Source organism: Sminthopsis crassicaudata, chromosome 1 (genome assembly GCF_048593235.1).
Source record: "Sminthopsis crassicaudata isolate SCR6 chromosome 1, ASM4859323v1, whole genome shotgun sequence".
In the NCBI taxonomy this organism is placed as follows: domain Eukaryota; kingdom Metazoa; phylum Chordata; class Mammalia; order Dasyuromorphia; family Dasyuridae; genus Sminthopsis; species Sminthopsis crassicaudata.
The window spans coordinates 255,042,032-255,067,870 of NC_133617.1; positions in this window are offsets into that span (position 1 = coordinate 255,042,032).

The following is a 25,839-nucleotide window of genomic DNA, read 5'->3' on the forward strand; positions in this document are numbered from 1 at the left end:
AGATGAAAGAAATGAGAAAAAAGGAGGATTCTGCCAAAAGCAAATTAATTCATTATGTACTAGATACATATAGATTAAGAAGTTAGTTAGAGAAGAGTGGTGAGGTGTGATATGGATTTTGTATAAAAAATTCCAAGATTCAGAATCTTTTCAGTATGGTGGATATAAGATGAAGGGAATATTCTAGCCTCTGAGAGTAAAATTAGGCAGAGTACCAGTGGTTGGAGAAAAACACATTGAGAGAAGCATGAGATTAGGCCTCTCCTTTAAGCTTATACCTGATGGCATGAGTGATACGTCCTGCAAGGCCTCAGTATACCTCACTCAAAGCAAGAGCTTTGGAGATAGCATATTAATATACATATATATCCATATGTAATACATGCAAAAGTCTCTCTCTACATATGCACACACATAAATATAAAATACAATAATAATGCAATAGTTATATAAAATAACAGTCAGTAGTATAAGATAATTTTTATGATAAATATCATGAATTAATATTTAAACAATACATTATATTTATTCTTCAAAACAACTCAGGGAGGAGTTGTTAGAATTTTCTTGTTTTACAATAACATAAGTGAGGTCCAGAAAAGTTGACCCATGGTTGGACAGCTAGCACAAATATTAACTCGAATCCAGGTCTTTCTAATACATAAAATTATTTGTTAAAAGCTGGAAGAGACATTAAAGAATATTTATTTTACCCCTCCACCAATTTAATAAATGAGGAAACTTAGCCTTGGAAACATGAAATGACTTTAGTCACATGGCTATGAAGTGTCATAAGCAAGATTTTAATTCAGTCCTTTTATGTTCCAAATGTAACACTTTATATACCATTCCATTCTTTCTCCAGATTCTATTACAAAGTTTTCTATTTTAATAAAATATTTTAATGGACTATAATTCAACATTAGACAATAGTGTGACAAAGCAAACCAAAAAACAGCCAATGTGTATTAAGGGAGATATGGTTTCCAGCAATAAAGAAGTGATGTTCTATTGTACTATGTACTTTTTAGAAAAAAAGAATCATAAACTAGATGTGCCCAGTGCCCAAAGGGTATTGATGCTGAGGGTGAAAAATTTCAAAGTCATTCCATAAGTGGTTCAGTTGAAGGAATAGGAGAAGAAAAATTTATGGGCATTATAAAAAGTTGTGTTAAAGTATGTGAAGGCCTACCATGGAGATAAGAAATTGGACTCATTATGCTTGACTCTGGAGGGAAAAATTGGGAAAAAAAGAGTGGGTTGACAAAGGCAAATTCATTCTACATAAGGAAAAATATTATAAAAATTACTACTGTTCAAAAGCTGAATATCTGGCCTCAGTTGAGGATGATTTCTAAATAAAGTTTAGATCCACATTTGGGGATATGCTAGAAGAGAATTTGACTTAATGATATATTAGACTAGAGAACTTTTCATGGAGATAGAAATGGCAAACTACTTTTACAAGAAATCCCCAAATAGGTTTCAAAGACTCTAATATGAATGAAGTGATACCATAGCAGAAGTCTTCTTTTCACACTTTGATTTAAAAAAAGAAAGTAAGTGTAACAGAGAAAGAAATAAAATTATAATACTAAAAATAAACAAGAAAATCAGTCAAGAAGAAATCCATGAAACACCAATAAGTTAATAGTTATTGATTATAGCTCTGCTTAACTGTCAGAAATTTTGTTGAATTCCTATATATACCTTCTTTATCTCCCTAGTTGCTAGGACCTTTCTACCAAACTTATCTTGCATGTATTTGATATATGAATATATGTTGTCTCTCCCAATAAAATGTAAGGCACTCGAAGGTAATGGTTGTCATTTTTGCCTTTTTATCACTAGAACTTATTATGGTGGACAGCTTCTGAGAGTGGCTAGCTAGATTACTAGACTGGGAGTCAGCAAGATCTGAATTTGAATCCTGCATCAGACATCTACTAGCTGTTTAATCACAGAGCAATCATTTTACTTGCCTGAATTTTGTAATTCATAAAAATGAATGTTTGTGAATATCATATGATATCTATACCTATCTCCACTTATCTATGTTTCTGTCTACATATCGATCTTGTATCTATCTTTGCAAATGATAAGACTATATAAACATAATCTATTAAAATGTTTAATGTTAAATGATTTTCTCTTTAGAGTATAGTGAATATTGAGGCTGCTTTCCCTTTCACATCACTTAATTTTGATAATATGCTGTTGCTAATATCAACAATGTTAAATATATAAATGCACCATTAGGAGCAGAGGTTCTTATTCCAGGTAAAATGGATTATAATTCAGTGTAAATTATAAACAATCTGGAACAGTTAGCTTTTAAAATGAAAGTATGTTTATTTCTGTTCTGGATTTTAGTGAGAAATAATTCTTGTTTTGTCTCATTGGCCTTAACAAATACTATAAAAGGGCACTTTTCTGTTGTTTTTTGCAGTGGTGATGCACTAAAATTGGATGTTTATAGAGATATGTATGTTTACACATATGTATATATGTAATTATCCTGAGAGAACATGATAGGTGGCTGATCTTTGGTGCCACTGATATTGTTACCTGGGGGGGGAGGATTATTTATTTTCCTTTTTATGTGCATTAACAATTTAAAACTTTAAGTATTTGTAACATACCATATTGAAAATAGTACAGACCACCCTGAAAAATAGCAGCACCCCCAAAATAATTACTAATAAAATCTTTGAGGAAGCTTGTTCATTAAGTACAATATAAGAAATGGTAGGGAACTGTCATTGCTAAAATCAAAATGTGTATTGTACATATATACATGTATATATACATATATTTATACATTTTTATGTTGTGAATCTCATTATTAATATCAGTTATAACAGGACAAGTTGTCAACCCATAGTATTAGTAAGTGATTATTAGTAAGTGAATGATGTTGGTAGGTTGCATCATGAAGCAAAAAAAAAAAAAAAAAAAAGGATTCCAAACAGCTCCTCTTCTTAAATATGTGATTAAATAAAATCCCTACTTTAATATTGTATAGTCATCTACTTAACTTCCAGATTTAAAGAGCTGAAAAGTAATATGATCTTGATTTTGCAGGCTTAGAACTGAGTTTAAGCTCATATTGGCTAATAATCTACCATTGTTTTAGACTCAATTATAACTTGTCCTTAAATAAAAGAGAAAAACTTCCCTTTTATCTTTCAAAGTTATTGAAAAACTTTCAAATTTACTGATTATAGACTGCAAGGGGGGAAAAGTAATTTTCCTGAAATTATTTGAAATTTAAGTTACTAAGTGATTTATAGCCATTTTATGTATATATAAAGTAAGATTTTGAGATGTTCAGTGATTTGCCCATAATCATGCAAATTAAATATGAAACCCAGTTTTCTGGAGTCTTAGTCCACCATTCTATGTGCTGTAAGTTATTTACTTGCCTGTAGTAGACATAACCAAGAAGTATCTGAAGCAGGATTTTGAACCACTTAGTCACATAAGATAGGTCAGCAATATGGTCAGAATAAAGGTCTACAATGAGATTTCTCCCCTAAAGAGAAATATGATTTTCATATCAATTCTAAATCTGATCTATTATCTTATAGATAATAATTTAAGAAGATTTTTTTATCTTTCAAGAAGCTGATATATACATTCTTTCAAGACTATCAGCATCACTCAAGAAAATAGTATCAAATTCAGATAGAAACAGGGTCCTTGGAGGTCATTTAATGTCTCAGGAAACCATATAATTATATTATTACATTGTATTGTATTTTCATTTATTTTGTGGAATGCTTCCCAATTATATTTTAATATAGTTCCAACTGAACAATGTGGCCCACGGTCTGTGTCTTTTATTCAAGAAGAAGCTAACAATTTTAGAGAGTTCTCTTCCTCCCACCCCTTTGAGTTCTTAAAATATTCATTTAGTTAAGATCCAAATTTTGATGCTTCTCATATGGGTAGTAGGTGGATTAGTAAATTAACATATGTGTGTTTTAATGTCAAGAACTCAGTATTCAAGTTCTAGATCAAAATGTAAGATGAAATTCTTACTAAAATAATTTAGGTATAGTTGGAAGCAAGGTCATGTAAATTCTGAAAGTATTAAGAAATCCCTCATCTTCCACAGCAATACCTTTTTAGTCTTTAGAGGTATTTACATTATTTCTAATAGCTATAAAACATTTTATGTTTAAATGATTACAAATTATATAGGAAATGCACTAACCAAACCATGAAGAAATTTAGTGTGATTTAATCTTATTGTGGCATTTCTTAAGAAAATTTATTAAATTTAATGAATGCATTTCTGTATAGAGATTAAATAGAAAATAAGTACTATTTATTCAGTGCAAATGCCCACAGGGGGATAGGTCAAGCATGTCCTTTTCTTGCTTGTTACTGGTTGTCAAATCCTTCATATACAGTGAAACTTCAATTAATAAGCCTCATGACAGCAAAATTATTTTATTAAAATTCAACAATGTTAAAAAATGAAATCATGAATTATGATAACTAGTTACCCAGTTGCCAGCCACATTGAAATAAAAATAAAACAATAATAACAACCAAAAAGACTTCAACATACAAATGTTTCTCAGCTCAATTAAAGATAGAGAATCTGCCTCTAAATGTCAATTTAATTTTCTTTTCAGACTCTTTCTTTTCACTTTTATCCCAATGAGTAGCATTCTCTTTTTAATCTAAAGGCTTTTTGGCTATCATTAATAACTATGTCACTATAAAAGTAATGAAATACCTGATTACTAATCACTTGCCCTTGTCAGTTGGTTGATTGAATAAACTTTCAGCATAATTCAATTTAAGAATATTTAAGAATAATGTAATTTATTCTAATCTCTAATAATCCTTCAATGAATAAATTTTCATGTATTTTGTTGTATAAGATGGTGCAGTGGATGAGAAACTTCTTGTTTTTTTTTTTTCCCCCATCTGAAAAATGAAGATAATGATATCACCTGACACTCAAAGTTATCAGAAAGATCAAACTAGATAATATTTGTAAAGTACCTTGAAAACCATAAAGCTATACAAATATTAACTCTTTAGAATATGTGATATGGACAAGCCATTTAATCACTATGTTTTCTCATCTACAAAATGAAAATCATCCATTTCTAGTTTCTATCTTATAAGGTTATTTTTAGGTGCAGATTCCTAAATAAGGATTTATTAAGTGCCTCATGTACCAAGAGATATTGTGCTAGGTATCAGAGGTAAGAAGGGAAATAGTTCATGACCCCAAGGACCTTTAATATTTTTGGGGAAAATGTCATGAAAATACATTCAGTGTGGTTCAAATAACAGATCATATCTGTTTCCTGAGGGTCAGGCTCATTTTCAGTCACCAGGTGGCAGTTCTTTCATTGTGACAATGCACAGTCAAGCATAACGTTTTCGAAATGAAAGGAATATTAAACTGCAACATAATTTAATCGTCTCATTTCAGAGAAAAAAGAACCTGAAAGACAGTTAAATATTGTAGTTTTTAGGTCATATGATTATTATTATTAGAATCAGAATTGGAATTGTATTAACACAATTACTTCAGTTTTAATAGTCAAGCTTTTCCCTATTTAGGTTACAGGCTATTAAATCTAAATTTGGAAAGGAAGTCAGAGATTACCTAGGCCAAATATCTCATTTTAAAGTCTCAAAGAATTTAAAGGACTTGACTAATATCACAAACAAATAAGTATCAGAAGAAGGATTGGAATCCAGATCCTCTGAAATTTGAGTCAATTTTTTTTCCATTCTACAATAATATAATTATAAAAATTTTATGTAGATGATTAGAATTTTTGTTCATTGTTGCATTCCATGATATCAGACACCAATAGATAGAAATAAATATGAAACTGTTAAGATTATAAATAAAAAAAGGTCTTTTAAAAATCTTATAATATTACTTGTTTGCCCAATAGTTATTTGTCATCTTTTTGCAAAGTTATCAATGCTGAACTGGTCATTAGATGGAGTTGTTTTTTTTTTTTTTTTTTTTTTTTTTTCTTTTTTTAATAATAACTTTTAATGTCAAGAAATACTGATATCAAATATTCCTCTACTTAAATTAGATAATATAGCATATCAATCTCCCCCCCCCCCCCCCTGAGGCCAGGGTTAAGTGACTTGCCCAGGGTCACATAGTTAGGAAGTGTTAAGTGTCTGAGACCAGATTTAAACTTGGGTCCTCCTGAATTCAGGGCTGGTGCTCTATCCACTGCGCCACCTAGCTGCCTCTTAGCATATCAAATTTTGAAAGTGGAACTTTGACTATGTGATGAACAGTTAGTCATAAGTCAAACTAATATAAAAAATAAGTTATATTTACTTAACAGTCTTTATTTGGGGCCAGGTGTGATTTCTAAACTATGTCCATAATGTTTCACTTTTGATAATTGTTAGCAGTGTTGCTGAGTCAATTTGACTGATTCCAAAATTGAATAATTATCTCAGCTAATTAGAGAAGAAGGAATGCATCTCATAGTTTCAAAATATGTTTTGTATGTAAAGAATAAGATACTCTATAATTAGATATGAAATCTCAATGAGGAACGATTAAGCAAATTACCTGTTTAAGCTATTTGTGTGATTTATATATGGGGGTATCTATATACACATATCTGTTGTATAAAAAATATGTAATTATAATAGATTAAAAGTGCACTAAAATATTTGGAAAACCTACTATATGTATATATATTTCATACTGGATATATGATTTAGTCAGTATAGGGAATTTCTTGGTAGGAAATTCAATATATTAGTCAATACTAGTCAATACTCATTCTGCAACTTCTAATTTTAGTGAAATGTCCCAAAACTTGGGAGTTAAGTGACTTACTTAGGGTTGCATAGCCAGTATGACAAATGGAACTTGAGTATGTCTTTCAAGGCCAACAATACGCATTCTGTCATGCTAATTTTCTAATGATATGCATCTATATATTTACATACAGGGATACACACACACACACACATATATGAATATCTTGTTCTTGTAATAGATGCATATGAAATATAGGTTCAAAAAAGTTGCTTACAATGAGTTTTGTTCCTTTCAGAGGTGTCATAAAGAGGCTTTTTTACTTGAGGAAAAGGTGAATCAAATGAATTTTGAAATTATGTATATCTTTCACATTTTAGGAATGACTTATATTTTACCTATTTTGCTAAAGATTTCCAATTTGAGGATGAATTTTATTTTCCCATATTTTGAAAAATACTTCATATCACCACTATGTAATTATAAGGAAACTTACCTTTAATTTTCATATTTTTCTTTGAGTAGTGTGTTCTTCTCTTAGAAATTATGTATGTGACCCTGGAAAAGTCACTTATCCTAGTTTGATGACTCAGTTCATTCATCTAAAAATGAGGGGACTCAATTCGATGGCATTGAAGGTCCTTCCAACTCTAAATTTTGGATCCCATAATATATCATAGTCAACTCAACTTTTAAAAAGTCCATTTAAAAACCATATTATTCATAACTAAATCAAATTCAAATCTTCCTTTTTTTAGAAACAAAACTCCCTGAAGAGTCAACTTTATAGCATAACTTTGTATTATCCCATATAATAAAATGCACATGGTCTTCAAAATATATGAAAAACAAATTCAGACCCTGGCCAAAATTACTTACTCAAATGGGTACCTGAGTAACAGAATGGATAGCACACAACTTGCAGTCAGGAAAACTGAATTTTATTTTTTCCCTTAGACATGGAAAACTATATGATTTTTTTATAGGTACCTTAACCTTTCTCAAACTCAGTTACCTCATCTGCAATTAAGGATAATTCACCTATCTCACAAGATTTTTTGAAGATAAAATTAGATAATATACAAAAACTTTGTAAATTTTCAATCATTATAAAATATATTCCTCTTTCCTTTTCTCCTCTTTTTTCCCCTTCTTTCTTTTTTTTGTTATTGTTTTTGTTGCTACTCTCCTTCTACTGCTGCTCTTCCTCTTCTTCTTCTTCTTTCTTTTCCTCCTTATGTAATAAAATCATATTTATAGACTATGTTGTATACTATTTAATACTAAAGATTGTTTTTCCTGACTCTGTGGTCACTCCAATCTAACCTCCATTCATCTTTCAAGTTGACTTCCTAGAGCAAAGATCTGATAGTGTCACTTCCCATTCATTCAATTTCACTGGCTCCTTAGTACCAATAGAATCAAAGAAAATATTCTGTACAGAATAATAGAAAATCATTGTGACAGGGTATTGAATTCTAGCTAAAAGAATTTAGTTATTTAATTAGAAATTACTGAAGATTTTTTGCCCGAAACAATTTATAATTTGTGTTATGAGTTGGATTATGGAAATTATTGTTTTTCATTTTGGTCTGATTTACTTTATGCAAGGAAATTCTACTGAGAAACCCCACAATGAAGCATATCAATTACTATTCTGCAATTACATGATTTCAGTAATATACAATAATTGCTGGATCTTTCAAAAATTTTAACAGTTAAATAAATATTTAATTTCTTTTTGATTATGGAGTTATCTCATGTGCTTACACATCAAATATCTACTAAGAATTTATCATGTCAAGTATAAAGTATCCTTTGTTAATGAAAAATTGTTTCATTTTGATAGTTCATTATTACCTTTTGTTTCAGCAGCAGTTTCAGTACATGCTGAATACACTTATAGTATACTCAGAAGCTTAAGAATCAGTGACTATGGTCAGATCACTAGTCTGAAGCTTTCTGTGAAATCTTGGGTGAGGCATTTATCCTCTCCAGGTATATTCTCATTTTTCTCGTATGAGAATATAATTAACAAACATAATATTTATTTCTAAATCACAAGGCATAGATAACATTTGTTAATATCTTGGGGACTCACAGATTCCTTTCTGCTCAACAATCCTGTGATGTAGATAATGCCAGTATCCACAAATCTATTGTTAAGACAAATTAGGATCAATCATATTATTGTGACAGAGACCTAAGATTTTCTAGATCCAGAGCTTTTCCCAAATAAAAGCTTCATCTCTTATCCATGATGGTTGTCTGAGTTCCTAGCTTCAGCTTTGCTTATCCTATAGATAATCTAAAATAAGCCTTGTTGAGCTATTGCTTGTTATCTTTATGAGACTGCTTTCTACTTGTTGACTGAATGGTGCTTTCCATACTTACAAATAATGAAGCTATAGTCTCCTTTTATTTCTCACTCCCAGATCAAGGAAGAAGCTGAAACAAGATCCCTATGGAGTTGCTATAATTCATATTCTACTTGTCCTGACTGTCTGTGGGTGGCAGTCACCAGAATCTATTTTGAGATGTTTCTGAATGGAATCTGACTTTTTGAGGACCCACATGCATCTGTCTTTGTGTCTGGTTTTCACTCAATACTATAAATCCTCAATGGAATTCAAGAAAGCTCTTAAAAATCAAATATATAGGGAAAAATGGAATGATAGAGTAATTTGTGAATATTATTTATAGTTTGAGAGATATAGATATGTTCATGGGGATACCCTCTGCACATTGAAATTATGCCTAAGCTTTCTCCACTTGGGCATGTACTTTTTTCCAAAGTACTATTTGAGCACTTGGCTGTCCATCTGTTGACATTTTCTTATTTATAACTGGTTCACTGCCTATTTAGGTCACACATCATACCATCTCATTCAAGGCATCATTTGATTATTCTTTATGTGCTTAGTTGAAAATTACAGTTTATAAATTGTAGGATTGTATAAATGGCACTAAAACATATAATAATATTATGCTTCAGGCTATATGTGTGCCCATTAAATTTATACACACATACACATATATATATATATATATATATATGTATATATACATACATATATATGTATGTATATATGTATCTAGATAGGTAGATGTAAAATTATTTTAAAATGTTTTTTATTCTATTTTTAAACACCTCTCCCCCAGTTCTTAAACCTAGTGATGATGGACAAATTGCTTATTAACCTTTTAGTTTTTCTTAGCAACTCTTTGTATATTTAACAGAACAGTAACATAAATATTTAAGAGAGATGTCTCTATATTTAAAATTAAAATAAAACCAGACCAATCTATGATTCTGTGATTCATATTTCCCACTTTGTATTAGTTTTGTTTCATTTTAAAACACAAAGTGCTACATTTTAAAGGATCATAGAGACAATAAAGTGAAATTCATTGCATAGATAGGAAAATTGAAGAATAGAGAAATTAAATGTATTGCCTATGTACATTTAGTTGATGTTTTATTTTTAGGGAACTTATGCTTTTGACATATTCATTTCATGAACTAAGGATACCATAATTATTACTGAATTCATTTAAAAGGATATTTTATTAGTGTGGGGATTTCCTCCACCAAAATAACTTGATATATACCTATCCACCGTTACAGCACTGTTCTTAGAGTCATGGACAGCACAGTTCAAATCCTGTCTCACTAGCTCTTTGGCAAGTGACAACTTCTTATCAATCTAGTTTCCTCATCTATACAATAAAAAGTTATAGTACCAGCTTCATGGGGTCCTTGTGAGGATCACTTGAAATCACATTTGTAAAGTAATATGCTAACCATAAAAACTCTATATAAATCCTAGCTATTACGATACCTTAATGGTAAATACTTATTGGTGAGTTGCAAAAGGTTTTGATAGGTTAAGTAACTTGTCATGGTCAAATAGATGTCATATGATCAAATTATCATTATTTCATTAATGTTTTTGAAACATCATCTATGGTATCATATATATATATATATATATTTATGTATACAATTTATATATATATATATATATGTATATATATATATATATATATACTCCTAGACATAATATAGATTTACATATATACAATATATAGAAGTAATAATATATATGTATGTAAATATGCACAAGTATAAGGATATATGAGTATGTAAAATTAAAATAATGCATTCTGAAGCCATTTGTAGTTATTTCTTACCTGGCTAAATTAAGGTACAATTTTTATTACTTCACCATATTTTAAAAATGTTTACATTAGAAAAAACTTCATTATGCTACAAGATCTAATCAGATCTCATATACAGACTTGATCTTTACCTTTGGATTGGAAGGGAGAGCCATGAATTCAAAAAAAGCTGTTTTTGAACAAGCTAAGCATCATTTTTTTCTTGGGTACTGGGCTAATGTCAATGATTTATGAGGATTTATTTTGTATCTTGCAACTTTGCTAAAGTTGTGAATTGTTTTTAGTATTTTTTTTAGTTAATTCTCAAGAATTCTCTAAGTATACCATCATATCATCTGAAAAGAATGACAATTTTGTATCCTCATTAGCTATTCTAATTCCTATTATTCATTTTTCTTCTTTTATTGGTAACTAACATTTGTAGCATAATGAATGGTAACAGTGATAGTGGGAACCCTGATCTTATTGGGAATGTTTTTAATTTATCCCCATTACATAAAATGCTTTTTGATGATTTTAGATAGATATTACTTATCACTTTAAGGAAAACTCCTTTATTCTTACAAAATCTAGTGTTTTTAAATAAGAATGAGTGTTGTATTTTGTCAAATGCTTTTTCTGTATCTATTGATATAATCATGTGATTTCAGTTGGTTTGGTTATTGAGATAGTCAATTATGCTTTTATATATATATATATTTCTGATATTAAATCAGCTCCTGCATTTCCAGCAAGAAGAAAAGGTCAGAAAAAGCTACATATGGTTTCACAATTGGAAAACGTTGAAGGAAGGCAGGCCAGAATGAAAAAAAAAACAAACAGCCTTTTATTTTACAAATTTTTTGAATGAAATCCTGTACTTTTTCCTTCCATATCTATTTTCATCTACATTCACAAAATGAAAAACAAAAAAACAAAAAAACAAAACAAAACATAAAAGTAGAAAACCTACTGACCCTAGAGGTCAGTTTTTTGGTGCAATCTGATATAGGTCATCTCAAAAGATTTTATTAATTTCTAATATGGTAATGAATTCTTCCTTATTGGTCAGAATAGCATTAATCATTTTCATTTTCTCTATGTTCTTAAGGATGTTCACTTTATTATTTTTTAATATTTTAAATATATGAATAGTATTGATTTCAGTTACATTATTGTACATTTGGAAGTATCATCCTTGATAACCTAGATAACCTAAGTCAATCCTGTCATTAATAAATGTGAAAATGATGTTCACAAAAGTTAAGTGAATTGTTCAAAGTCATAGACAATTAGTGATGTAATTCTCAGTTTTGTGATCTGCCCATATCAGCATCTAAAACCTAACTGACTGAAAGAAAGATATCCTGTTATTCAGAAGATTAAGTTAATTTGAGAACTTTTTCTTCAATAAATTACTAGCATTTGGACACCTAATCTAGTGAAATTCTGTATCTAGAGAAGAGAAGACAACACTGAGCTTCTTTGACTTCTACTGGTCAATCAATCAATAAACATTTATTAAGTGTCTATTATGTGTCAGGTATTATGCTAAAAACTGTGGTTATAAAAAGAGAAAAAATACATTTATTTTTCTAAAGGAGCTTATAATCTAAAATATATGTGGAGAACATTCACACACAAAAACATATATGTGCGTGTATTTGGATATAGAGACAGAGAAACAGATGGCATAAATAAGAAAAAGTAGCAGAGGGCATAAAACTGTCATTAAGAAGGGCTGGAATAGGATTCCTATAGAAAATAAGATTTTAATTTTAATTTCAAAGAAGTCAAGGAGGTCAGTAGTCAGAGTGGAGGAGCATGGGAAAACAGCTGTAGAAAATATCTGAAGCCCACAGATTGAAACATGATATTGTATACAGAGATTGTGCATAGGAGGCTTGTTGCAAAAATGAAACCCATGGGTCTTGGCAAAAAACTGCTCACAGGGAATGAGAGACAGGTAAGGCTCCAGGATGAAAATTATTGAGATGCTCAAGAGAATTAGGATAGAGGAAAGGGCATTAGAACTGGCAAATGAGATCAGTAGAAACTTTGCAAAGAATAGTTTTAGTGAAATGATAAAATCAGAAGTTGAATTTTAAAGGATTAGATTTAGAGACTAAGTGGAAGCATACTGTAGATAGCCTTTTCAAGGAGCTTGACTACAAAGAGAAAATGAGATATAGAATAATAGTGAGAATAAAAAGATCAAGTAAGGATTTATGGAGTATGGAAAGAAATGGTAATGTTTGTAGGATGAGCCTATTATTAGGAAAAGAGGCAAAATAAGTAAAAATGTAAGCATTAAAGAGAGGGAGCAGTCTATTGGAGGAGGAAGATTCCTTGAATAAATAGATTAGCCTTGGTAAAGAGGAAAGCCAATTCATTATGTGAGATGGAGTAAAGGAAGAGAAAGTTGCAGAAGACACCTGATTGATGGGAAATGGGGAAGACAGGAGAAGAGAGATTCATAGTGTATTTGATGTTTCTGTAATCATATCAACATGGCCATGTTTTTCATCTCAAATATTGTATAATTTAGTAGATAGTCTAGTAATAAGGGGGGAAATTGTATTGCTAATCTAAAGATGAACCTCTCCAGATTTATTCTGGCCCTCAGAACCAAGATATTTGATTCAAATATGGCCGTGGGCATATCATTTAAGCTTTCAGAGCCTCCATTTCCTCATTTATAAAAAACAGATTGGATGTAATTACTACAAAGTCTTTTCAAACTCTAAAACTTTAATCCTAGTGACCTAGTAGAGAGGACATTCCATTGTCTTAGGTTTAAAGCTACCACAATGTAGCATCAAAGCAGTGGGCATGATTTAAATTTTCTTTCTTATATAATTTCCTTCAATATCATTCAATATATTTACTCTCTTTTCGTTTGCAGAAAGAAACAAATTTTCATTTCATTTGTGGTCAGTCTTCAAAATTTGTTGCTTTGGTTGTAGTAGCTCCAAGTAACATTCTAATTCTGCAGTCTTTAGATTGCAAACTGGCGGTTTCATCTTTACCCTTTTTTTTTTCATCATATCTTATCTTTATTATGATTTTTCCACTCTATTTCTTTTTTTGTTGTTATTATTATTTTTTTTTTTCTTTTGGCAGTGACAATTGGGTTAAGTGACTTGCCCAGAGTCACACAAACAAAAAGTGATAAGTGCCTGAGGTCACATTTGAACTTAGGTCCTTCTGACTTCAGGACTGGTGCTCTATCCACTACATCAACTAGCTGCTCCCATCTATTTCTAAACTATATGTTATAAAGGAATGCATGCACATACACACAAATATAGATAAGTAAATAGATCTGTTTTTGTGTATGAATCCATCCAACCATTCTGAAGGTTAATAGAGTTTTTCAATTTTCATTTCTGGGGGTCTTTTCTTCTTGATATTTCTTTTTAGTTTTTACTTCAATATTATTTTAAAATGAATTCTTTAACCCATGATGTATAAACTTTTTGAAAATGTATTTCAATATAAATAATTTCCTTAATAATTCTATATGTTTTGCAAAAAAAAAAAAAAAAAAAAAAAAAAAAAAAGCCTTGAGAAGAGATATATAGTTTTCAAAAGATTTCCAAAGGAGTCTATGATGCAAAAAGTTTAAAACCTCTTTATTAAACTATTGCTTGTTTGTTCTATTTCAGATTATACATTTGGGACACAGTTTTCTCATGCATATTCATGGCATGTATAAGTACACTTCAGTTTCAGAATCCATTTTCCTCCCTCCCTTTATTCACTATCCACCTATTCAAATGCTATATTCTGTGGAAAATCTTAACCACATTCAAAATGTCTATCCCTCACAAATCCCATTAACTTTTATTGATGTTGTTTAATTATTTACAGTTGTATTCAACTCTTTTTGATCTTATCTGTTTTTTTAAGAGGGGAATATTGGCTTGTTTTGCCATTTCTAGTTCCTTTTACAAATGAGGAAACTAAGGCAAACAGAGATCAGTGACTTCTCAAGGTCACACAACTAGTACATATCTGAGGCTGGATTTGAACTCAGGAAAATGAGTCTTATTGACTCCATGTCCTGTGCCCCATATACTCTGCTGCCTATTAGTGTTTATTTGGCTTTCTTCCATGAAAATCTTCATACTTCTGCATCTTTTCTTCAAGAGTAGCTCTAATTTACAACATAATCATCTGGTTGCCAAGCCTTTGTGCATTAATCTTGATGGACCTAGGTAGTCTGGGTCTCAGAAAACATAAATATAATCCATTATTGGGATAATTACTTTGTTAGAATTTAATGGAAATTTTACTCTATTAGTACAGACATTTTCGTGATCTCCAGGTTAATTCTAATGACAATGAGTCACGTTAGCAGAGACTGCATTCATAAAATGATTTTTTATAGGAATATAAAATAGTTTTATTAAACTAGATTTGGAAAAAACATATTTCTATTAGAAATATTGTAATTGTAATTATTTTTCTGTATACCCCAATGTTTCAGTTCTTCAGGTATAGGGGGAAAGGACTAGGTAGAAGAGAGTAGTAATTTAATTCTCTTCTTTTGCTAAGTGAAAGCATGGAAGTCATCACAGTCTAAAATATATCATTTCTAAACAAAATTGAAAGACCTATTGGAGAACAAGCACAATGCTTGATAAATGAATACAAAAATTAATTCTTAGAATGGGCCAAAAATATTTTATTAAACAATGAGAACATGGTAGTCAAAGACAATTATTGAATTTTCACTTCCCTTCCTTATCCCTTGGATCAGAATGTTTATAACAGAGAAATCTAAAAACATGATAGATATCACTATCTTTGTATTCCTAGCACTTAGTAAAAATTTATACACCTACAAAAATTCTTTGATTCCCTTGCCACAAAAACTTCCTCCACCAACACAGATTTGCGTTAATATAAAGAATCATATATAGAAAGAGAACCAATTGCCTGAAAGGGGGAGGGGGTCTGCAAAATTCTCATAATGATGATAGAGAATTTGTATACTAGAAAGATGTTATAAAAATCATAAAAATATCATATTAACTTACTTGAAACAGAAGCTCAAGTTTCCTAATTATACTAAAAGTATTACTGGTTTTATAATTTCAAACATTTCCCTTAGTTAGAAATTTTCAAAGTGAATACTGAAATTATTACTTGAATGCTTTTCATCAGAGTTCATTAGGGAAAAATAAAAAACAAGAACTATTTCTGATGGCTTACATCATTGACACTGTGGTGGATACCAAGCTGTTTTCTTACATTTTGACAAAAAGAAGAAAAGATGTTTTACATTTTATTTGATATAACAACTTGTCAGACTCCAAATTTGTTTTATTTTGGGGGGAATAATTACCTTTATGTTACATATAAGCCTATATCATTTGGAAGATTATAGGTCCCTAGCCTAAAAATATGATTTTAGGATAGTTGATACTATTTGGGAGGGAATTCATATTGATTTTTAACAGGTAAAATTTAAATATTTCATTTAATTTTAAATTGTCTCCTCCAAACTCATGAATTTATCAAGAACTTATTCAAATTTACTGTAATCATTTCTTTTATGAATTAATAACAGAAAAAAAGAATTGACATCTGGGGGGTGAGAAATGAGATTTTAAAAAATGATAAAATATTGGCTATAGTTCACCAAAATTCCAAGAAGCAATCAATTAATCATTTTGGAAGGCCCATTAAATTCAAGTTACTATGATAGATATTACAAGACAGACAATAAGGAATCATAAAGCATGGTCCATATAATATCAGTTCAAATTATATTATCAAAGGATATATTTAAGGATCATACATGTTAACTGGGTAAATAGTGACTATGAAGAATTTGTTACTAATGACTTCCATTTTGATCTTTTTAATTGTAATTAAATCAATTTTAACTAGTGAACATGCACAATTTTTCCCCATCCAACCTCTATGTTTTGACTATTTTTAAGTAATCTTATACAAATACAATTATAATAAAATAATAATAATTAGAGACATTTATATGCTATTATAAGTTTACAAAGTGTTTTATATAAAAAATACCTCATTTGAACCTTATAACAAGGTGATATGGGTACAATTAATAGTATCTCTACATATGAGAAAACTGAGGCTCAGAGTAAAGTGATTTACTATGCCATCCTGCTACTAAAGACCATGACTCTAGGAAAATATCTGTTATATGATAAAAGAATTACATAAATCATGAAATTCATGAGAGGAGTAACTATTTTTTTCCTAGCTCTGACTGTAGCCAATATCACTGGTACAAATCTCCAATGACACATTTTCAGGGAATGGAATATCTCAGCAGTTGGAGGGGGAAGCATACCATCTGGTAGATTCCTAGTTTAACTAATTATTCTTGTTAACTAGGTGCTTAATTCAGTTGTTTCTAACATATAAAAAGAGGCAAAGTGATTTTTAGCATCCTATGAGTTTTGTTACAGTGTGGAGAATCCCTGATTGCCCTACTTTAGTTATGTCTCTGTATCATTTTTCTTCAGAAGGCTTCGGATTTTCTTAATCACTGGCTTCTACTCAGTTTCTCTTCTATGATGATGACTAGTTTGTTATTATTGATTATTATCTTTTCTTTCCTTTGTGTTTTCAGAACTTAGTACATTGCCTAACACATATTAAAGGACTAATAATGATTGTTGACTGACGGAATCTACCCATTTCTATCTATTCATGCATCAGTCAAATCCAGCACTGATGGTCAATTTAGCTAACAAATTTTTATTTACAATATTGTGAGGAAATTTTGAGGGTAACCATTATTGACTGCTAGATTAAATCATAAGTCCATTTCTATTATTTATTATTTTATTTATATATAAAGTTTAATTAGCTTTTTCCCAGGCCTTTCCATTTTATTCCTTAATCACTTCAGAGCCCTATCCTAAACCCTTATCACTGGGAATTATTAACCTTTATTCTTAGTCTGTCCTATATCTTTTTTGAAAGTTCCACATTTAGGTTTAATTTTATCTTTTAGTCCCTTACAATCTTGGTCCCTTTGAGGGCAGTCCAGTTTCAGGTCAAACATGAATGATTTCAATAAAACTGTCTGGTCCTGTCCCACTATTCCCTAAGTTGTGCTCAAGGATAAAAAAAAAACCTTTCATGTTTTAAACAACTTCTAACTTTCATCAGCAAATCATTAATTCCATTTCCCAAGCTCTTTTTTTCCCCTCTTTCCAATCTTTCCTTTTTCCCTGATCTATATTGTACATTGGATTTAATGGAAGGAGTACTTGATAAGGAATCATATGAACATCGACTTAGATATAGAAGGAACCTCAAAAGGAATTTTACCTCAAATCTTTATTTTACGAGTGAGAAAATGAAGGTGCAGAAAGACTGACTTGTCATAAAAGGTGACCATCAGTAGCAGAACAGTATATGAATCCAAATTCTCCACTAAAAATAAAAAAAAAAAAAAAAAACCAAAAATGAAAACAAACAAACAAACAAAACAAAAAAACCTCTTTTCTACTATATTATGCTTTCTCCAGAGGGAATGAATTAAATCATCAAGTAAGTTAATTCCAAAAAAGGACAAGAAAATCTCCATATAGCTTTAGTATTTGGACAGTAGAAAAAAAAAAGAAAAACACAAGAAGAGATCATGATAAGTCAGGAAATTATGTGTAAGAAGGAAGCTTAGCAGCTTTGTTGAAGACAAGGAGAAAACTAATTTAATAAAGAAACAAAACAGATGGGTAACTGCCAAATTCTACTAGAAATTTAGGATATATGAAGAAACCATAGAGGCCATCAGATTTGGCCACTGAAAGGCTATTTATAACCTTAGGAAATAATATTTTCAGTAACATAGTGGTATTGGAAGTTATATTATAGGGTAAGGAATAATGATGAGTGAGAAATTATCAGAAAATAAATGAATTTCTAGCCTTAAAGAACTACCAATAAACTGTAGGATTATAAGACTGTCCTATGTGAAACTCTGGAACAGGAAAGATATATATATATATATATATATATATATATATATAATTATAGAAATTCTTTCTAAAAAGCACTTGGGCCAAATTATTTTGTTACAATTTTCTTTTCTTCTCTTTCATTGTCACCCATCCTTCCCAGTACCCTCCCTCTTCTCTTTTGATTTGCTAAGTATATTTGAAAATGAATTACTTTTGTGTAATAAATTCCTTGGAGTAGGTGAGCACAGATAGACAAAAAAAGTGATATAAAATTAGCTTAGCTGCATACTTCCTAGTCACAAATATTTCATTAAAGAAAATTACTTTAAAAAATATTAGTGTTATTTTTATTGCTTCTCCCTAACCTCCCCTGCTTTGCCTTGAAATTGTTTCCAATTGATTCATGTCTTAGAAAATGCTTGCTCCTAGGGAAAGTCTTGGATGTATTAATATTGACAGATGTTTAAATATATGAAGAGGAATTAAAATATTAAAAATTGAGTTTTAGCACCATGTCTGCTATGCTCCCTTTAAGCAAATAAAGGAGGTAACTTCCCCAGCATCAGAATCACATGTTTATTTTGGAAGATTATGCAAAATTAGTCTCCTGTCTCCTTATGGCAGTTAACTAATGCTATGATTTTTCCCCCTTCATAACATGAATTTTTCAAAGACTTGCATTCACTGTAGCATAGCTAATCAAGCCTCTGATTAATGTGACCCCAATGAGTTTATATTACATTCCAACTGGTGCTTCAAAACATCTGGGAAACAAGCATCTTTCTCAGAGGAAAATATATGACCAATATTATGTGAAGGTTTTCTATCAGTACCAGATGACAAGTTAAATTTTGTCAAATGACATTTTTTCTCCTAATTATATATTGTCAATTAATTGTTTTGACTCACAGTGGTTCATTTATTTGGCTGGCTGTTTGGGCACAAAATAAAGATAGCCTTAGGAACTCTGAGGGTGTTTTAAAATAATTATGATATATCTACCTTTTATATAAACACACAGACATATTTTCACAGTCATACCAGGTTGAGTGTTTGAAATTAATGGATCCCAGGATTGACTATCTCTGCATCAAAGCTTTACTTATATCCCATTATTTTGTCCAGATATGAAATTTCATGCATTTCATCTGTTGTCACATTCCTGCCAAGCTCTGCCAAGAACTTAGCCTCCAGAGATATCACTTCAAATATCTACACAGTGAATAAACTTCCACAGGCTGTTGTTCACATGGGCACTAAGCTAAAATCTACTTTGCTTTCCAGAATTGGAAAGACATGGGCAAAATTTTGCTTTCTATTATAGTCTTTCTTTTGAGACTCACTCAAAGCATGGAAAGAAGCAATTTCCTGCACCATGGCTTCCTTCCATTATATTTCATTTTCACCACAAATCATTCTACATCAGGAGAAGTTGAGATGAGAAAATCAGAACTGAGCTATATTTCCTCTTTACAGTAGCAGTTCAATGGTATAGCTTACAGTTGTGTCTTCCATCAAAAATTAATTATTATTATTTTGTCATGTTTCTATTCTTTTCTTTCTCTTATTTTTCTTTTCCTGTTTTCTAGGTTCTCTCCTTTGCTCCCATCTGCTCCAGTTTTCAGGAGCAGCAACTTTTCATTTTTTAACTCAGGGAACTTGATTAATGATCTACTACTATCCTTAGAGAATAGCAAGGGGAAAATGTGATTTGATAAATCTCTTGAATATTATGCACAAACCTGTCATTTCTCTGGCTTCTGAAACATTCCTGAACATCTTAATCTTCCCTTATACAACAAAAAGTTATAGGGTTTTATGACTATATCATTACATGCAGCCAAAATATCAGGTGTGTGTATATGCATTTGAGAGAGTCAATGAATATTGAGGCTAAATTTGAATAATTTTAACTTTTCTTACATAAAAACATTTGACCTTATATCATTAATATCATTGCTGTTAGTTACAATTTATATAAAAAACATGAGATATCTTTTAATTTTTAATATATCTCAATTTCACAGGTATTTATCAAAGCCTTATCATTTTTCAGGTACTATGTTAGGTCATAGAAAGACAAAATGCTTGCTCTCCTCTTGAAGAGCTTATGTTTCTTGGCTAAAGAATCACTAAAGATTGAAACATTTAGAATGAAATATATCTATAATATAGAGAATATATTAAGTCTCACATTCCATCTGTCTCTCTCTATATAGTATATATATATATATATATACATATATATGTAGAAATATTGATATACTTAACAGATATATAACTATATTATATAATTTAGACATATAAGGTGGTTACAACTTTATGTTTGCTTGTCTTTTTATTTTTCAGTATATACAGAAGTCAATGATTATAGGATGATAAATGGAGTTCACATGGTGATATTGTTTCACAATTTTTGGGAGGTCCAAATATACTACAAATATACAACTATTTCACTAAATTACACAAAGTGTAAAAATGATGTCCTTAAAAAGTATATCTCATTCCACTGACCAATAATTTTAAGTCATAGTATTGCCTGGTTCTTGGTGATCCAAGACAATCCCAATAAATTTTGGATAGAAATTTTGGATAGACATCATCTTCATCCAGAAAGAAAACTGGAGATTGAATGTAAATCAATACATGCTATTATCATTTCTTTTTTATATCTGTGGTTTTCTTATTTGGTTCTAATTTTTCTCTTTCAAAATGCTCCATAAAGAAATGTGTATTTAACATGTTAATATGCATGTATAACCAGAAAACATAAAACAATTAAAAAAAGAAGAATATAAAACCAACAAAAATTTGGTAATTCAGGCCAGTTTCAATAGATTTTCAATGGAGAGAGCTAGCTGTAAGCTCCAGAAAAAGGACCGGGGAGACTGAATTGGAATACAACATAGTTTTTTCACATTTTTTATTGTTGTTTACTTGATTTTTTCTATTTAATGTGATTTCTTGATGTGAATGTAGAAATATGTATAGAAGAATTGCACATGTTTAACATACTTTAGATTACTTGCTGTCTAGTGGAGGGCATAGGAGAAGGGAGGGAGAAAATTTTGAAATACAATATTTTGCAAGGGTAAATGTTGAAAACTATATTTGTATATATTTTGAAAACAAAAAGCAATCATTGAAAAAATAATTAATTTTTGAAAAAGAAAGGCAAATGTAAGAGAAAAAAGGAGCCAAAATTCAGAGTTTTTTCTTGTCTTCAAACTTCCTATGACACCATATCTCCCACTCTCTTATCTGAGGCCTTGCCTCATACTTCACTGAATAAAATTTATCCCACATCATTTAGATTTCTTACCATCTCCTCTTTCATCCTAGGCTCACTTGAAGAAGGAGGCTTTCCTCCTTGCTAATGCTAAGTTGTGATGGAAGGAAGGAAACTAAGGAGACTGAATATAAATCAATACATGTTATCTTCACTGCTTTTTTCTTTTCTTTTCTTTTCTTTTTTAATCTCTTCAATGGATTTTCCCTTTTGCTCTGATTTTTTTCTCTTCCAACATGATAATAAAGCAATGTGTATTAAAAAAGAAATAAAATAAATAAATAACAGAATTGGTAATCAGAATCCTTGTATTATCCATGATTGTGTTGGGAAGAATTCTAGCTTATCCCCATTATGGATAATGTTTGTTGATGGTTTTAAAATAAATATTACTTATTTAAAAAAAAAAAGGAAGGAAGGAAGGAAGAAAGGAATTTTTAAAAATTCTTCTTATGTATCAAATACTGTGCTAAGTGCTTAACAATTATTATCTCCTTTCATCCAGACAGCAAACCTTTAAGTTACATATTATTATTAACTCCATTTTACAGCTAAGGAAACTGAGGCAAACAGAGATCAAATGGTTTGACTATGATCTGAGTCCATATTTGAAACTCAGGTCTTCCTAACCAGAGATCAATTACTCTTATCTACTAACACACTTAGGTTTCTGTCTTTTCCAACAGATTGCCTTCTCTAATATCCCTAGTCTTCCACTGACCTTTAATCTTTCACTGTCTACTGATTTCTTTCCTGTTACTTACAAAAATATCTTACATCCCCTATCCTTACAAAAACAAAACAAAACCCCAGACTTTACCTATTCATTCCCTCATGTTCAAATATCTCTTACCTTGCGTGTCTAAACTTGAGAAAATATTTCCTTTTCCTCTTCTTTATCTTCTATAACTTTTTTTCTATACTCATTATTTAACTGCTAACCCCCAAGTTGACAAAAAATCTCTTTAGAATTAAATTAATTTATTTAAACATTAATTTCTTTTTAAATTTTGAGTTTCAAATTCCATCCTTCTCTTTGATGCCTTTCTCCTGTCATCGAAAAGGCAAGAAATAAACCAATTATACATAAGGAATCTTGCAAAAATATATCCATATCAATTATTCTTCAAGAAAAGCAAGAGAAGTAAAGAAAGTGAAAAAAATGATGCTTCAGTTCATGCTAAGAGTCTATCAGTTCTCTCTTTGGAACTAGCATCATTTCATCATGAATCATTACAACATTTCTTTTATTGTGCACAATGATCTTATTTTTCTCATTTCACTTCACATTCATATTTGGATTTTGTGGTTATTGTTTTCTCTGAAACCACTCCCTCATCATTTCTTATGGCACACAAATACTCCATCATGATCATATACCACAATTATTTTAGCAAATCCTAAACTGATGAGAATCCACTCAATTTCCAATGCCTTGCCAACCAAAAGAAAAAAAAAAAACTGCTCTAAATATTTCTGTACATATAGGTTCAAAAATTTCCTTTTTCTTTTCTCTTAGGTATAGATCTGGTAGTGGCAAGACTGAGTCAAAGGGCATCCACAGTTTTATTGTCCTTTGAGAATAATCCCTAAATTTTTTTGTCCAGGAAGATTTTTTTTTAATGTCTTTACATTTGATTTATTCTGTTCTTTCAAAACTTCTATTCTTCAATGAATTTGTGTACCTTCGTTTCCATTTAACCTATTCTACTTTTTAATTGAATTATTTTCTTGTGTAGATTTCTTTGCCTTTTTTCATAGGCCAATTCTATTTTTAAAGTTTTACTTTCTTCAGTATTTTAATGCCTCTTTTATCCAGTTGTTCTCAAAATTTTCTTGCATCATTCTAATTTCAATACCTAATTTTCCTCTATCATTAATACTTGATTTTGAAAATAAATTTTTAACTTTTTAAGGTATTCTTGTTGAAGTTGTATCCAACTTACTTTTTTTTTTTTCCTTTTTGGCTTTACTATTAGGTATGTTAACTTTATTGACTTCTTTTCAGTTTGTGTCTTAATTTTTTGAATCACGATAGTAGACTTTTATGGTTATATTCTTTTTGTTGTTTGCTAATTTACCAGTGTATTTCTTGATTTTGAACTTTAAGTTAAATTTGTGATTTGTTCTTATTGTGGGATTTGCTCAAGGAGCACTGTTCCAAACTTCAGGGTTTTATACTTTTCTTTTTACAAGTAATTCTAAGGGTTTGAAAGTTGTTGTGGTTTCCAAGGTGATATTATCTGTGTAGGTATGTGGTCATTGCCTTCTTAGTCTGTATTCTGTTTTATTTTATTTTATTTTATTTTTTTATCTTGATAGAACCCCTCATCTGTGGAATAACAAGTACTATTGCTCTACAAGGCTCCTTTCTGATCTTAAACTATGATCTGAGATTGATGAGAGGTAAGAGTTGTTCTGTTCCTAATGCTAGTGCATGGACCTTTTGTAATCCCTTTTGTACAAGTTGCATGATGCTTACCATATGATATGAGAGCATCTGAAGCTTTTACTGCGGTTGCAGCATTGGTATAATATTAACATGGGCTTTATGCCAGGTTCTGCTCTTTATCATAGATCTCGCCTTCTGACCTCCTAAGTTGATTAAGGCTAGAAGAATATCTCATCATGACATTTTATTGGTTCCACCACTTCAGAATTTAATTTGAGAATTTAGCTTTAAAATTGCTTGGAAAGTGAAGTTGGGAGAGTTTAGCTATAATGATTCTTATACTCAGCAATGTTGGTTCTGCCTCTGGAAGTGACACAAATATTTTTCTTAAGAAATGAAGGGGATTTAGTCAAAACATGTTCAAAGTATTTGAATAAACTTCTAGCAACAAGCCAACCACAGTGACAAACTTAGTTCATATGTGAATATTATCAGTAAATGATGGATAAGCAAAACAATGATTTTGGGGGCCATAACAACAAATGAAATCGGCTACCATTAAGTCCCAATTAACATGAACAATAAATTCAGAGAATTGATAGTAAGTCTTCAAATTCATACTTTTCATGCTTATTGTATAGAAGAAAGCACTTGTTTCCAACCCATTGTGAGTTCAAATTAATGGGATTCATAATTCATAATAATGGAGACTTATAGAATAGGTGGACCTGAATACCTCAGGTACTTAACTCTTACTATCTGTGTGACCCTGGGAAAAGTTACTTAACCCCAATTGTCTCACCAAAACAAAATGAACAAAGAATGATTAAGACCTAGTTGTTCTAACTTATGAGCAGAAATTTCTAAATGTTAGTACAGAGATGATCTTTTAAAAAATTATTCTTGAAATTATGAAGTGTAGAGCATTCAAAATTGGATAACAAAATCCCATTTTGATCTAGGATGTAAGAAGATCTTAATAATATCATTTAATATTATAAAAATAACTATTTGCCTTAGTAAATTATGCCATATTGACACATTGGTTCAACATAATTCTCTACTAATCCTATCAAATGAGAGATGCCAAGGAAAAATAAAATACTGATGAAACTTTCAGTCAAAAAATTCATAACCTAATGTCCCAGAATAAAAAAAAATTCTGAAAAAACAAATAATTTAAATGATGTCTAAATAATGATGTTAAATGAAAGGGTTTTGTGTGTGTGTGTGTGTGTGTGTGTGTGTATGTGTGCATAAA